Below are 15,317 nucleotides of genomic sequence, written 5' to 3'. Positions count from 1 at the left end.
GACCCTCCCGAATTTTTAAATAATTTATATCCTGATTCCTGTAGATGTATCTATACATGGTGTAATATATATATCCGGTTCGCCAAAAGGAAAAAATTCTCATTTGCTCCGTACCGGCTGCCAGGCCGCGATTTGTGAAAGAGTAACGATCCAAGAGATTCGAACACCGGAAAATAGTTTTACACTGCAGCTTCGTTGTGCTACAGATGGCAAGATGACAGAATGATCTAGAAATCAACACAACATCCTGCTGTACGTCAGCGATTTGATAGCTGTGTTATTTCATCACAAATCACCCTTTACAAAAACTTTATGATTTTAGCAGTCATTATGTGCCATGTGATTTTATATTTGCAATTAAAATTACAATTATTGTCATAGTTTGAAAATTGTGGAGGTCATTGTAACATACTAAATATTGTAACAGACCATTGTATTGGCGGGAGGGGGAGGCCCTTCTTGCCATTTTGTTTTTTTTTTTTCAATTTTTGATAAATCATGTAAATTTGTTGAAAGAGCAACGTTATGCTCCATCGACCACTAATATGAAAAGTTTTTTTTGATGTTGATGTGGCGTGACGGATTTGGCATGCATAATTCATGCGGGGAATGGTCATTGAGCTAATGTAATGAGATGTCAATGCCTCATTGGCGAAAGAAACTTCCATGTGTGGCTAAAGAGGACCAGCGGTACAAGATGTCTAAGAAACAGTATGCCAGGTATGCCACGCAAAAAGCAATGAAGAAAAGGAGGCTCATCATGAATGGGAGAGAAAAAGAAAGAAATGACAGCTGGAGAGATAAGAGAGAAAGAAAAGAAAGGGCGGATGGGGATGGAGAATGGGATGTGTAAGGGAGGGTACTAAAGAGGTTTACAAGCCAAGGAGGAGAGCAAAGAGTTGAGCCGAATGGAGATTTGCCACATTAACCCCTTTGAAGCTGTGGCTTAGCAAACCTTAGATTCCCTCTTATGTGTCCATGCATTTGTGTATCTGATCGTGACATGAAGATCACTTATCCTGATTCTTTTCAATGTGCCGCATCACTTAATCGTTATGCAATAGGCACGTACAACTTAAGCGGATGTGGATACGCCTCATATGATTGGTGAAAAATAGAATATTTAGATAAACAAAATTCCTCTCGACCTAAAAAAAAATTGTCAGAAAGCTGAAACCAAACTGAATCCAGTAACACATCATGCCAAAATTGGAGAGTGGCTCCATGTAATGTGAATGCAGATAGGACTGATGTTAGCTACACTGCTGCACTTCTCTTCAATTTTCTGTTAAATTGGAAAGTGTGCACCTCACATTTTAGTTCTCTATGAAGCATTCAGAAGGCCAAATTTGGTCCAACAGCTTGGTGTCACTAACTCACCCTATGTTTTTGTTAGCCTAGATGCACAAATATAATTGATAAATTAAATATTTCTAATATTCAAAAATAGTAAATGAGAAGAATAAACTAGCAAATAATTAACTTGACAATATAATAATAAAATGAAAAAAGAGAGAAATGATGGCCTATGGATCGAAGCACGCTGATGCGTTGTCCCAGGAAAGTTTATGCCCCACACGCACGGGTCTGCTGGCACAGATCTTCTAGAGATACGATGACCCAATACAGAACTACGTTTTTCCCGTCAGTGCACCTCCAGAAAAGAAAGAAGAGCACGTTCACGCTTGCAGATAGCTCAAAAGAAACTTAGAAAAATTATGAGGAGAAGAAAAATTTTCTTTATTTTTTTTCTCCCCAATGATCCCTAAAGTCCTTTTTATCTAGACTCTTGAAATAGGGAGAAGAGAAAATTTTGTTTGTAGTTTGAAATAATCCCTAGAGTCCTTTATATAGGCTCAGGCACGTCAAAAGAAGCAGATTCCCCTCCTGCAGATTGATGACGTATCTTCTTGTGCTTCTTTGATCCTTCGGCTTATTGCATCTTGGCCGTTCATGTTTTCTTCCTTCTTCGAGGGGCCTTTCCATGCTTGCTCTTACGCTAGATGCATGACACTTGTCATGACCTACTTTATTTAAAAATTTTTCCATGTTTGCTCCTTTGCTTGTGGGCGGATGCTTGCCACTTGGCCGTTGACCAATTTGGTTTTAATAATTTTAAAATATTTGATTTAATTCAACAATCCTCCACATAAATTAAATATTTAAAAAATTTAAAATCAAAATAAAATTAAAATAAAATGTTGAGTATCTTATATTATGTAATAGGTGTAGGTACCTTTCAATTTGAACCTTCACTTAGTGACAATTGATTACCTCTGTGGAGCCAAGGTGGACTATGCCTTGAACCTTGGTCCATGGCTCAGATTTAATCAATAGCACACATAATATAGCGTGAATATGTTTGAAGCGAGTTTGTACTTTACGGCCATGCGCAGGTATCTCTTCATGTGTGTTATTAGGGAACAACCAACTTTCCATAGTCGCGGCCTCACGACTACACGCATACAGGTGAATCCTAAATGGGGTACGAGCAAGTAGGTACCTTGCCTCATAGGTCTCGGATTCATTAAGAGTAAAAACTCAACCTAACCCTTGCTTTTTATGAGCACTATTGTCCTAGGGATGGGAAAAACAAATAGTGCTCCTCATTAGTCACCTATCTAGCTTGTTTCTACCCATTAAACCTTTTCAGGTTGGGTTACCACTGTGGTGACTTTACTTATGGGCTTAGTCCTATCCCCCTCGATAACTCTAGAACCACTGTTCTAGACAATCTTTTGGTAAACTGATCAGCTAGATTCCTTTCGAATCTTACAAAATTTAGTGCAATCAAGTTATTCTTTAATTTGTATCTCAATGATTTATGGCGCACTTTCAAGTGCCTATTCATTTTCACAGTTGCATTTTTTGATTGCATTTATCTATAGCAGATCTGCAGTCACAATGAATAGATATAGAAGGTAATGATGAAGTCTCAAGAGGCAAATCTATCAGTAGATCTCTAAGCCACTCGGCCTCAAAGCTAGTGGTATCTAGGGCAATCATTTCAGATTCCATGGTGCTTCTAGCCACTATAGTTTGTTTGGTAGACTTCCATGATACAGCTGCACCTCCTAAAAGGAAGACAAAACCAGTGGTGGATTTGGTGTCAACTGTATCACTGATCCAATTGGCATCATTATAGCCTTCCAGAACAGCAGGATAACCACAATAGTGTAATCCTAGAGATATGATATCCTTAAGGTACCTGAGAATTTTTTCTAGAGCAGTCCAATGATCATTATTAGGATTGTGAGTATATCTACTCAATCGGTTCACAGAGTATGCAATATCAGATCTGGTATAATTTGCAAGAAATTCTAAAGAACCAATGATCTGGGCATACAAGCTTTGATTGACTGGATCACCTAAGTTCTTCTTTAGATGAAGAGATGGATTATAGGAAGTAGATACGGGATGACAATCAGAGTAGTGAAACTTTTAAGAATCTTCTCCACATAGTGGCTTTGGGACAAAGTTATTCCATCTTCATTCCTCATAATTTTAGTATTAGGGATTAGGTCTACTTCTCCTAAATCTTTCATGTCAAATTTTAGAGATAAAAATTATTTTACTTCATTAATAATTTCTAAGTATGTTCCAAAAATTAGGATATCATCTACATATAGACATAAGATTATAATTTTATTATTCTTCTTTTTATAATATACACATTCATCTGTGTTATTAATTTTAAATCCATTAGTTAGGATTATTTCATCAAATTTAAGGTCCCATTGTTTGGGGGCTTGTTTTAAACAATAAAGAGATCTAATCAACCTATATACCTTTTTCTCTTGACTTGGGACAATGAAACTTTTGGGTTGGTCCATGTAGCTCTCTTCATCTAGGTTCCCATTCAAGAAAGCAGTTTTAACATCCATTTGATGTATAACCAGCTTATGAATGGAAGAAAAGGCAACAAGGATCCTAATAGTAGTGATTCTAGCTACAGAGGCATAAACATCAAAAAAGTCAATCTCAGATTTTTGAGTAAAACCTTTGGCTACTAACCTAGCCTTATATTTGTCTACAGTTCCATCTGGCCTAAGTTTCTCCTTAAAGATCCATTTACACCCTATGGGTTTACTTCCTGGGGGTAGGTCTGCCAATTTCCAAGTGTGGTTTTGAATTATGGATTGCATTTCATTATCGATTGCTTCTTTTCAGAAGGGGGCATCTAGAGATTTCAAGACATCCTCTAAAGAAGTAGGAGAGTCTTCTTAGGAATGTGTAGTAGTCTTCTCCAAAGTTCTTTTCGGTTGGAAACCCGCCCATGCCGCAGAAAATTCAAAACAAAATCAGATGGCAGCGGAATCGGCATAAGCAGGATCGACGTTCATCGCATGAACGTGTTTCAAGAACCGTTCGTAGATAGATAAGGATTAAAACTTTTAAAACTTTTTAGGAAGATCAGATCTTCACCTTGTGCGGGTAGATGATCACCGCAAACTGAAGTTCGTGGTTTTGGAAGAAGGTTCGCTTGAAGCCGTTCAAGTGTCCGGCCTCTACGGGTATCCACACGAAGCAGAAACCGATCTAATCGCTCTAATCTCTCCGGGGTGCTAGCTCCCTTGCAGAGATATGTTTTGATGGCTGATCTCCTCTCTTTCTTTCAACTCTTGAATGTGCTTGAGATGAGGAAGAAGAAGAAGCAACCAAGGAAGAAGATCACCAGGCTTTTCAGCCTTTATCTTTTCCTTGCGTTGGATGAATGAAGGATGGAGGAAGAAGGCCGCCAAGTCCTTCTTTTGATCTCCCTTGCTTGCGGCTGAAACAAGAGAAGAGGAGAGGGTGGCCACGGCTTGGAGGGGAGAGGAATTCACTTACCTAGGGCGCCGGCCCTTGCCCCCTTTTTATAGCCATCTAGGGCAACTACAATCTAGGAGCCCTAGATTTCCTAAGAGGGGGCGCCGGCCCCCTCTCTTCATCCCACACCACATGGAAAGGGGAGGGGCATACGCCCCTCTTCATAGTAAACCCTAATCCTTATTAAGTAAGGATTGGGATGCCCTAATGTGGTCAAGCCCTAATCCAATTAGGCTTAGCCCAAGGGTGAACCATTTTTGGGTTTGATCCATTCAATGTCCTAATCCAATTAGGACTCAATGCATCATGACTCTATTGAACCTTTCAATCCTAACCTAATTAGGAGTCATATTGATTCATTAGATTAATAATTAATTAGGACTTAAGAAATCCTAATCCAATTAGGATTTAGTTAATTTTAGTCCTAATCCAATTAGGACTTTAATTTGAATCCGAAGTCCTAATCCGATTAGAACTCTGGAAATTCTACTCCAAGTAGGAATTCAAATTTAATTCTAAACTCCTAATCTAATTAGGATTGTAGGAATCCTACTCCAAGTAGGAATCCTAGTCCTACTCCAATTAGGATTTCCAGTCCTAATCCAATTAGGACTCTAGGAATCCTACTCGAAGTAAGATTTGTGTTTAAGTCTAATTAATCAATTTCCTTTGCTTTTTCAACCTTTTATCAATCGAATTGATTACTCGTGATTCATAATCACTTTCCAACCATCGAATCGGTGTGTGACCCCATAGGTTCTATTCTGACTGATAGTGAGATATATTGCGATCTCTATCACAATATTATTGAAAACTTCTTTCAATGGGTTGGAACGATTCCAACTCAACTCATTAGGGTTTATCGATCATCGAGACAATCCCTATGAGTCCCACCATCCACCAGTGACACCTAGCAGCATGTAGTGGCTACCCAACAAAATAGAATGATGAACCTCTAGGTGCAGTCGTCGTGTGATACAGTCCTACTATCGTGGATCCCTACAGGGCGGAGGTCATGGAGAACTCGTCAAACCCCATCGTCTGTCGTATGTGAAGATTTATTCGACTTAAGTTCGAGAGTGGAAAACTCTTTCTTCACTGTGCATACTGCCCCAGCCGAGGTCTTAAGAACTCAGTCTTATAAATCACATAGGATCTCTCCTTATCTATCAAGGTCGATAGATTCCTTATAGGTACATACCCTACTCCTACAGTGAACCTACTGCAGCCAATCTACACTGCATGGACCCATATGGCTAGAGACCATGTATGTGTGCAGTCAAACTACAATAACCTCACTGTGAGTAGCCGAAGCACCGCAGGTCAAAGGACCAGTCACACTACTGCAACATCAAGCAAGTCACTGACGAGTGGATAGACATCCAAGTGACTTCTTGTATTGGTCACGCTCAGTACCTTTGTTCTCTAATAAGCACCTGCACTATTACTTCAGTGTCCCCACACCGTGGACTCGAGTCTCGTCCATCCATAAGGAAAGTAATGTGTGCACTGATCTCATCGGATCGATCACCGCTCTCGTGATGATCCATCGATCAGGAGCATTCAGAAATTAATCACCAATGATGCATGGCTCAAATTCTTAACTCTTAAGAATATGCATCATCATCTTATTAATTCTTGGACGATTCATAGACACATAAACAATATGAATGAAAAAGATGCCTTTTATTTATTCAATAATAATAAAGTCAAATACAAATTATGTCCCAGAATTAATAATGTGTCAGCCAAAATTGGCTTCTAGGGCATACATCTAACAATCTCCCACTTGCACTAAAGCCAATCAGTCATATATCTGAGTCCCATCTTCTCAAGGTGGGCTTCAGTCTTTTGCTGACTTAGCTGTTTAGTGAATGGGTCTGCCACGTTGTCCGCGGAGTCTACTCTCTGCACTTCGACATACTTCTTCTCAACATAGTCGCGTATGAGATGGAAGCGCCGCTCTATATGCTTGGACTTCTGATGAGACCTTGGCTCCTTAGCAGGAGCTATGGCGCCATTATTATCGCAGTAGAGTGTTATGGCATCTGATGACATTATATCCAATTCCGCAATGAATTTCTTGAACCAGAAGCCTTCCTTAGCAACTTCAGAGGCGGCGATGTATTCAGCTTCCATAGTAGAATCAACAATGATCGGTTGTTTAGAACTCTTCCAATTCACCGTACCACCATTGCACAAGAACACATATCCAGATGTTGACTTCCTATCATCGACATCAGTCATGAAGTCTGAATCTGTGTATCCTTCTACCTTCAACTCTGATGATCCTCCAAAGACCAAGAATAAATCTTTAGTTCTTCTCAAGTACTTAAGAATATTCTTTACAGCTGTCCAGTGCTCTTCACCTGGATTTGACTGATATCTGCTTGTGACACTCACAGCAAGAGCTATATCAGGTCGTGTACATAGCATGGCATACATGAGGCTCCCTATTGCTGATGCATAGGGAATCTTGCTCATGCGTTGAATCTCTTCAGATGTGTTGGGACACATCTTCTTGGAGAGATGAATTCCATGCCTAAGAGGTAAGAGACCCCTTTTGGAGTTTTCCATGCTGAACCTTTTCAGCACTTCCTCTATATACATTTTCTGTGATAGGCCAAGCATCCTTTTAGATCTATCTCTATAGACTTTTATTCCCAAAATATAGGATGCTTCCCCAAAGTCTTTCATGGAGAACTCTTTTGACAACCAGACCTTGACTGAGGTTAGCATGGAAATATCATTCCCTATCAGGAGGATGTCGTCCACGTACAGTACGAGAAATACAACAGCGCTCCCACTAACCTTTTTGTAAACACACGGTTCCTCTTCGTTTTTGATGAAATCAAACGTTTTGATTGCGTCATCGAAATGAGTGTTCCAACTCCGAGATGCTTGCTTTAGTCCATAAATGGACCTTTGCAGCTTGCAGACCTTGTGATCTCCATCACTGGAAGTGAAACCCAGAGGCTGTTCCATATAGATATCTTCTTCAATATATTCATTTAGGAAAGCAGTTTTCACATCCATCTGCCAGATTTCATAATCATGAAATGCTGCAATGGCAAGCAATGTTCGGATGGATTTCAGCATGGCTACAGGTGAAAAGGTCTCCTGATAGTCAATGCCTTCGCGTTGACTATACCCTTTTGCTACCAGCCTTGCCTTAGAGGTCTCTACCTTTCCATCCGAACTCATTTTTCTTTTGTAGATCCATTTGCATCCAATAGGTACAATACCTTCTGGTGGATCTACTAAGGTCCAGACTTGGTTGGAATGCATGGAGTCTAATTCTGACTTCATAGCTTCCAACCATTTCTCGGAATCGATATCAGATATCGCCTCGTTGTAGGTTTTGGGATCCTGTATGTGATCCCTATCTCCCACTAGGAACATTTCCTCAGTATCCTCTTCTAGTATACCTAAGTATCTATCGGGAGGATGGGAGACCCTACTTGATCTGCAAGGTGGTTGAGGGACATCGTGTACTGGCTCTGTATTAATGGGTTCGATAGGATCCATGACTCGTTGCTTTTCAGAGACTTTCTCTTCAAGCTCAATTTTCCTCCACTGCCTCTATCAAGGATAAACTGGTTTTCTAAGAAGATGACATGACGGCTCACAAACACATTGTGCTTCTCTGAGACGTAAAAACTGTATCCTAATGACTCTTTAGGATATCCTATAAAACGAGCACTTATGGTCCTAGCCTCTAGTTTGTCCGCCTGTAATCTTTTGACGTGGGCCGGAGATTCCCAAATCTTGAGATGACCAAGACTTGGTTTCTTACCATGCCATATCTCATACGGTGTGGTAGGAACGGATTTAGAGGAAACTCTATTAAGTAGATATACTGTGGTAAGTAAGGCATCTCCCCAAAGAAACATCGGTAGATCAGTGAAGCTCATCATGGACCAGACTATATCCAATAGAGTCTGATTTCTCCTCTCTGACACCCCGTTGAGTTGAGGTATACCCGGAAAAGTCCATTGTGAGACTATGCCATTGTCCTTGAGATAGTTCCGGAATTCTCCACTAAGGTATTCTCCTCCTCGATCTGATCGAAGAGCCTTAAGGAGTTTTCCAGTTTGTTTTTCTACTTCATTTTTGAACTCTTTGAACTTTTCGAAAGATTCAGATTTGTGTCTCATAAGATACACATACCCATACCGTGAATAATCATCGGTAAAGGTAATGAAGTATGAATAACGTCCCCTGGCTAGCACATCGAATGGGCCACATACATCTGTATGTACCAGGGTAAGTATTTCAGTGGTCCTCTCCCCATGTCCTACAAAGGACAATCTGGCCATTTTTTCTTGAAGACAGGACTCGCAAACTGGATATGACTCGGAAGTCAATGAGCCGAGAAGCCCATTTTTATCCATTTTGTTCATTCTGTCCTCTCCAATATGGCCAAGCCTGAGGTGCCACAAATATTTTTGGTTTATCTCATCCTTGGATCTTTTGGATCCTTTGGCACTCACTTCTTGCTCAGACACATTTATAGATACATCCATATGCAAATGATAGAGACTGTCAATCATAAAATCACGTGCGACTATTTTATTTCTGAAATAAATAGAACAACAGTCTTTGTCAAATGTAAAAACATGACCTTTCTGTGCTAGACATGAAACAGAAATCAAATTTCTGCTAGCAGCAGGTACATAATAGCAGTCTCTAAGTAATAAACTAAAACTAGATGGTAGTCGCAGATGGTAGGTGCCCACAGCCACAGCAGCAACTTTTGCCCCGTTGCCAACCCGAAGGATTACCGCACCTTCCGTCAGCCTTCTACTTTCCTTTAAACCCTGCATGGTAGTGCATAGATGAGCACTAGAACCAGAATCTATAACCCAACTAGAAGTAGAAGAAACTGTTAGATTAGTTTCAATTATGAGCAAGTCTATACCTTCTGAAAGTATGTCACCTTTCTTGTTCTTCAGGCTCTCGAGGTATGAAGGACAATTCCTCTTCCAGTGGCCGTCGACATTGCAGTGGAAACATTTTCCTTTGTCATTGGCCCTTTTCTTTTGAACTTCCTTCTTTGGCTTCTGCTTCTTAGCAGGCTTCTTTTTCTTCCAAGTAGACTTTCTCTTATAACCAGAAGTCAACTCAGCAGCAAGGACATTGCCCCTTGAACCTTTCAAGGCTCCCTCAACAGTTACCAACATATTTATCAGTTCAGTCTTAGTGCATTCAATCTTATTCATATGGTAGTTTACTATAAACTGACCAAATGAATTAGGAAGGGATTGAAGGATCAGATCAACTTGCAATTCCTTGTGCATGTTCATACCGAGCTTCTCAAGCTCCTTTAGGTCCTTGATCATAGTCAGACCGGGATCATGGCGGACTGCCCCTCTCGCATCTTTGCTTTGAAGAGCCTCTTGGACACTTCAAAACGAGTTGTGCGACTCTGCTCACCATACAACTCTTGCAGGTGTGCCAGTATGTCCCTAGCAGTCTTCATATTTTCATGCTGGCATTGTAGTTCATTGGACATGGATGCCATGATATAGCACTTGACCCTAGTGTCATCGTCTGTCCACTTCTCATGCGTCGTACGCTGATCAGCGGTCGGACGTGCTGGTAATGCGGGGATGTCATTGTCGAGCACATAGCCTATTTTCTCGCAACTCAGAATAATTTTGAGATTCCTAAGCCAGTCTCTGTAATTGGTATCGGTCAATCGGTTGGTCTCAAGAATACGGGTCAAAGGATTTGAGGCTGACATTATGATCTGCAGAGAGTAAAGATTCTAGTTAGACTTTTGTACTTGATCCTAATCTGTTCTAAGGTCTTTTAGAACAAATATAACTCCCACTATTTTCTCGAATTCCTCACACTCCCCTGGTAGGAAAACGGAAATCCCACACGACTAGGATTTCTAGTGGGTACTGCGGTCCCACCGATTTACATGCCACCTCACCTAACAGTTATTGGTGACACATAGATTGATGAATGTACAACTCTTGTACAATGTTTCTCAAGCATGTTGCAGTGCAACTTGGTCTCTAAGCCATGAAAACCTCACCTAACAGTTATTGGTCCCATTTCTTAGTTAAGTCAGACCCACCGTATAACCGTAGGAATAAAGTCGTCATTGGGTCCTCACCTAACAGTTATTGGTGCCCAACCCCACCTTTACCCTACAACATCTCATGTCTATAGAGAGGTCCAGCCCCCCGATGCAACTTGACCACTATGTCCAGCCGAGACAAATTAACATCAGAAAGACCTTAGCAGCTCTACTACGGTGGAAGACCTATAGACTTAATATTGGTTAATCAGGTCTTAGTGTTTGTAACTTGAGCTCTTCATAAGAGGTAATCGAACAATTGGCCAAGTAAGCAGGTGGGAGGCTCCCCTTACTCAGAGAGTAAGGTCCTAATTAAGTAACCACCTTTCATGCTTTCCTAGACACCAATTAGATCAATTAATCTAATATGACTCGCTCATGTTGGTTCACTCTCGACTTGATTGATGAGGTTTTAATTTAGGTCTCAATTGGGTTTGCTACATCACATGTAAACCTATCTACCCGACTCTCATTCACATCACATGCAAATGGCACATTGCAAGCAGTTATAATCGCAGCAATAATTAAAGCTAAACTTTAAATGGGTGATGATCATGGATTCTAATTAGGTCGTATTACAAGCACATGCACGTCAATCGATCAATTGGTCTTCAATTCTTGAATTGGTTCCAAGCCTCCTTGATTCGATCCTCGACCAACTCTTGATCCAATCGCCATCAACCGCTTAGACCCCTGTTCATCTCATGCATCATCTTCGACTTGATCGTTGACGTACATCACATCACAGAAATGCAACCAGACATAAAATAAAAATAATAATAAATTACATCTCTCTTTTAGGAGGCACGCATGCCTCTCAAAACATTAAATAAGATGCATGCAAGTATCTGAAAAATTACATGACATTGCAGATCACATCGCAGGTCTTTACATTTAATACCAAAAGGATTTGAATCCTATGATCATCACCATATGCAACAATTATAATTTTCAGATCTGAGAATTAATTGATTATGTTATGACATAGTTTGCTGATCATGCTAATCATGATTCTAAACTTTGTAATTCCATTAACAATGCAATTAGAATCATCTTTTTATCACATAAAAATCAGCATGCAAAAATTAGCACCCTAGAAAAAATCTGCATGCAGAAATTTTCAGCACGCATAATCCTTCAAATTTCAGATCTAATATGCCTTTAGATAATTAATTCTTACCTTAATCTACGAAGCCTAGGCTCTGATACCACTGTTGGGAACCCGCCCATGCCGCAGAAAATTCAAAACAAAATCAGATGGCAGTGGAATCGGCATAAGCGGGATCGACGTTCATCGCATGAACGTGTTTCAAGAACCGTTCGTAGATAGATAAGGATTAAAACTTTTAAAACTTTTTAGGAAGATCAGATCTTCACCTTGTGCGGGTAGATGATCACCGCAAACTGAAGTTCGTGGTTTTGGAAGAAGGTTCGCTTGAAGCCGTTCAAGTGTCCGGCCTCTACGGGTATCCACACGAAGCAGAAACCGATCCAATCACTCTAATCTCCCCAGGGTGCTAGCTCCCTTGCAGAGATATGTTTTGATGGCTGATCTCCTCTCTTTCTTTCAACTCTTGAATGTGCTTGAGAGGAGGAAGAAGAAGAAGCAACCAAGGAAGAATATCACCAGGCTTTTCAGCCTTTATCTTTTCCTTGCGTTGGATGAATGAAGGATGGAGGAAGAAGGCCGCCAAGTCCTTCTTTTGATCTCCCTTGCTTGCGGCTGAAACAAGAGAAGAGGAGAGGGTGGCCACGGCTTGGAGGGGAGAGGAATTCACTTACCTAGGGCGCCGGCCCTTGCCCCCTTTTTATAGCCATCCCCAGAGTTATTTCCTAAGAGGGGGCGCCGGCCCCCTCTCTTCATCCCGCGCCACATGGAAAGGGGAGGGGCGTACGCCCCTCCTCATGGTAAACCCTAATCCTTATTAAGTAAGGATTGGGATGCCCTAATGTGGTCAAGCCCTAATCCAATTAGGCTTAGCCCAAGGGTGAACCATTTTTGAGTTTGATCCATGCAATATCTAATCCAATTAGGACTCAATGAATCATGACTCTATTGAACCCTTCAATCCTAACCCAATTAGGATTCATATTGATTCATTAGATTAATAATTAATTAGGACTTAAGAAATCCTAATCCAATTAGGATTTAGTTAATTTTAGTCCTAATCCAATTAGGACTTTAATTTGAATCCGAAGTCCTAATCCGATTAGAACTCTGGAAATTCTACTCCAAGTAGGAATTCAAATTTAATTCTAAACTCCTAATCTAATTAGGATTGTAGGAATCCTACTCCAAGTAGGAATCCTAGTCCTACTCCAATTAGGATTTCCAGTCCTAATCCAATTAGGACTCTAGGAATCCTACTCGAAGTAAGATTTGTGTTTAAGTCTAATTAATCAATTTCCTTTGCTTTTTCAACCTTTTATCAATCGAATTGATTACTCGTGATTCATAATCACTTTCCAACCATCGAATCGGTGTGTGACCCCATAGGTTCTATTCTGACTGATAGTGAGATATATTGCGATCTCTATCACAATATTATTGAAAACTTCTTTCAATGGGTTGGAACGATTCCAACTCAACTCATTAGGGTTTATCGATCATCGAGACAATCCCTATGAGTCCCACCATCCACCAGTGACACCTAGCAGCATGTAGTGGCTACCCAACAGAATAGAATGATGAACCTCTAGGTGCAGTCGTCGTGTGATACAGTCCTACTATCGTGGATCCCTACAGGGCGGAGGTCATGGAGAACTCGTCAAACCCCATCGTCTGTCGTATGTGAAGATTTATTCGACTTAAGTTCGAGAGTGGAAAACTCTTTCTTCACTGTGCATACTGCCCCAGCCGAGGTCTTAAGAACTCAGTCTTATAAATCACATAGGATCTCTCCTTATCTATCAAGGTCGATAGATTCCTTATAGGTACATATCCTACTCCTACAGTGAACCTACTGCAGCCAATCTACACTGCATGGACCCATATGGCTAGAGACCATGTATGTGTGCAGTCAAACTACAATAACCTCACTGTGAGTAGCCGAAGCACCGCAGGTCAAAGGACCAGTCACACTACTGCAATATCAAGCAAGTTACTGACGAGTGGATAGACATCCAAGTGACTTCTTGTATTGGTCACGCTCAGTACCCTTGTTCTCTAACAAGCACCTGCACTATTACTTCAGTGTCCCCACACCGTGGACTCGAGTCTCATCCATCCATAAGAAAAGTAATGTGTGCACTGATCTCATCTGATCGATCACCGCCCTCGTGATGATCCATCGATCAGGAGCATTCAGAAATTAATCACCAATGATGCATGGCTCAAATTCTTAACTCTTAAGAATATGCATCATCATCTTATTAATTCTTGGACGATTCATAGACACAAAAACAATATGAATGAAAAAGATGCCTTTTATTTATTCAATAATAATAAAGTCAAATACAAATTATGTCCCAGAATTAATAATGTGTCAGCCAAAATTGGCTTCTAGGGCATACATCTAACATTTTCAACTCTAGTTCTTTTACTTCTTCTTGGTTCAGTTTATTCTTCTTCTCCTTCTTCTTTAAATCTGGTTCTGCTAGAACTAGTCCCCAAATTATTATTGGTATTTATTTATTCATTTATCCTTGTTTTAAAGGAAAATATACTTTCAAAGTAGATTGCATCTCTTGCTTCCATTATGGTGTTGTTATTAATTTCATTTATTTGAGAGTTAAACACTAAAAATCTATTAACATTACTCTCAATTGCATATCCTATAAATATTGCATCTACTATTTTGGGTCCAATTTTCTTTCTTTTATTTTCTGGAATTTTTACTTTAACTAAGGACCCCCACACTTTTAAGTATTTTAAGTTAGGCTTTCTATGTTTCCAGATTTCATATGGAGTTTTATCATTATGTTTGAATGGAATCTATTCAAGATATAAGATGCAGTTACTAGTGCTTTCCCCCAAAGATTTTCTGGTGTACCTGAACTAATTAACATAGAGTTAACTATATCCATTAAGGTTCTATTATTTCTCTCAGCTACTCCATTAGATTGGGGTGAATAAGGAGCTGTCACTTCATGAATTATTCCATGTTCTTTACAGAACTTGGTCAACTCAAATGAGGTATACTCACCTCCTCTATCGGATCTTAAGATTTTAATCTTTTTATTTAGTTAGTTTTCAGCCTCTGCTTTATAGACTTTGAATTTATTTAAGACTTCATTTTTAGCTTTGATAAGATAAAGGTGACAGTATCTAGAAAGATCATCTATAAAAGTTACAAAATATTTGTTTCCATCCCTTGAGGTTCTCCCTGAGTCACATACATCACTATGTATGAGTTCAAGGAGATCAGAATCTCTACTTACAGAGTGAAAGGGTCTTTTAGGTAATTTGGCCTCTATA

The sequence above is a fragment of the Phoenix dactylifera genome, chromosome 1 (genome assembly GCF_051530095.1).
Source record: "Phoenix dactylifera cultivar Ajwa chromosome 1, Ajwa_hap1_PhDact_Kaust_v1.1, whole genome shotgun sequence".
NCBI lineage: Eukaryota > Viridiplantae > Streptophyta > Magnoliopsida > Arecales > Arecaceae > Phoenix > Phoenix dactylifera.
Note: the sequence above shows the minus strand (reverse complement) of the source record.